Consider the following 2579-nt stretch of genomic DNA (forward strand, 5'->3'; position numbering starts at 1 on the left):
ATATATATATATATATACATATATATATATACAAAGTTTTGTGTGTGTATCTGTGTGTGAGAGGGATGTCTATATGTATGTGTGTAAGTCTACATCGTTGCCTATTTATGTATATGCAAGTGTGTGTATATACTCACAATTAACAAAAAAAGTCACATACATATCTGCTCATTTCTTTCTCTGTTAAGCACATTTTAGTTTTTATAATGGCTGGAACAGAAGAATCTTTGCGTATCTTACATTTAATTTAATGTGTATATTCGACGGTGCATCTCAGCACCACTGTTGAGAAATTAACGTATACACACACACACACACATATATATAGGCATATATTTACTTATATATATATATATATCCGTGTGCTTATATATGGAGGTGTATTTATATGTGTGTGCGTATATATCGTGTGCATTAATGCGTATGTTTCGTGCCTTTATTGGTGTATGACTTTGTGAAAGCCTGTAGGTTGTTTTTTATCTTTTATTCCCTTCTTGTGTTCTTTCGTTAATTATAACAATGACTACGAATAAAACTCTTAGAAGTCTCATGGTATTCTCCAGAATGGTTATGCTGCTATTGGTAAATCCATTACCGTTTATTTGCTTCCTAATAGACAGAGAAAAACCAAAACCATAAAAACTACCAAGAGCCCCAAACGAAGTGAATAGAATGTTGTAGACGATATGTAGGTATATGTACGTATATATCTATCTATTTGTATACGCATACACACATGTATGTATGCGTATATGTATGTATATACAATTATATATATACACGTGTATGTATATTACACATACATTTATATATACAGGCATATATAAAAATGTGTATATATATATATATATATATATATATATGTATGTGTGTGTGTGTGTGTGTGGGTGTATGTGTGTGTGTGTGTGTGTGCGTGTAAAAATCTCTATACATACGTATAAATATGAGTATATGTATACGAAAATCTATATGTACACACGAAATACACTGAAGAGAAGGCATGACGGCGAAAAAGTAGTAATAGTAGTAGTAGTAGTAGTAGTAGTAGTAGTAGTAGTAGTAGTAGTAGCAGCAGCAATAGCAGCAGTAGTAGTAGTAGTAGTAGTAGTAGTAGTAGTAGTAGTAGTAGTAGTAGTAGTAGCAGCAGCAGCAGCAGCAGTAGTAGTAGTAGTAGTAGTAGCAGAAGAAGAAGAAGAAGAAGAAGAAGAAGAAGAAGAAGAAGAAGGAGAAGAAGAAGATGATGATGATGATGATGATGATGATGACAAATGAATAGAAGAAAGAATGAGAGAAACTGCCATCTTTTACAATTTGCATAATGCGTTAAAAGATTTTTGCATAATTTTAATTTTTTATTTATATACGTGGCTATGTATCTGAGAATAAACTTGTATGTATGGATATGCATAAATATTTTGCAGTAATCAATACTTTTTCATTACTGGTTAATGTACGTTGCCTACTTTTGCACATGACATTCTGGTATATCTAAATATTTCTGTATCTATAACACTTTTTCTACGATATCCTTGTCCCTTGCTATTAACATACATGCATGCAGGCATATTTATATATATATATGAATATACACATATGTGTTTAACCATGTATACTGTATACATTTATATATGTTCGTACTGAGGAGAGTCATATATATAGAGAAAAATTATAAGTATAAAGATTTGAAAAATATGATGAAAACAAATAATATATGCGCAAATGTCCCTCAAATATACGCAGGCATAGAATAATTTCGTTTATATACATACTTACAGACACACACATATACACACAGGCACGCAGAAACATACAGACACAAGCACACATATATATGTATATAGATTCATATGGACATGAATGCACGATTACATTTAAAATACATACATACATACATACATACATACAAATACACACACGCGCACAAACACACGCATATATATATATATATATATATATATATATATATATATATATATATATATATACGCATGCACATAAATCTTTCTCTATAATAAATCTTTGTATATGTCTGTCAGTATAGCGTGATTCTGTGTCTGTGCTTGAAATATCTTCGGGGTAGCCATTTGTCTTGGTGTTGTTAAAGGTTACGGTGGTGTAAGATTGCAAACTAAGATTAGGAGTTAAATCAAGAACATAATATGCATTAACAATATTGCATATTTATGAATGCATATATGTGTAGAAACATATACCCCAAAAAGTTGATTAAGCTTCCCTTACATAGCCTTGGCTCAATGGGTCGGTTTCCTGCATACCACTCGCATGTATATTTCATGATGGAGCGGACTACATTCCCCTACAGGATTACACATGTTTGCTTATTAACTGGGCTGTAGCAACGTGAAGTAAAATGTTTTGCTCAAGAACGCAACCCATCTTTACCAGGTCGAGGAATTGCAACAGTAGACTTACTTGGACATTGGTGTAACGCACGAAACACATGCTGGCCGATCTATCTATCTATCTATCTATCTATCTATCTATCTATCTATCTATCTATCTATCTATCTATCTATCTATCTATTATCCTTCTATCCGTATATATATATATATATATA

The 2579-nt window shown here is 31.8% G+C and overlaps 1 long non-coding RNA gene across 1 annotated transcript in view; it reads left to right on the forward strand.

Annotated features, from left to right (window-relative positions):
• LOC128250547 (uncharacterized) overlaps positions 1 to 2579 on the forward strand; it is a 24061-nt gene that overhangs the window by 624 nt on the left and 20858 nt on the right. The gene's annotated exons all lie outside the window — the stretch shown is intronic.

This window comes from Octopus bimaculoides, chromosome 22, assembly GCF_001194135.2.
Source record: "Octopus bimaculoides isolate UCB-OBI-ISO-001 chromosome 22, ASM119413v2, whole genome shotgun sequence".
Taxonomy (NCBI): Eukaryota; Metazoa; Mollusca; class Cephalopoda; order Octopoda; family Octopodidae; genus Octopus; species Octopus bimaculoides.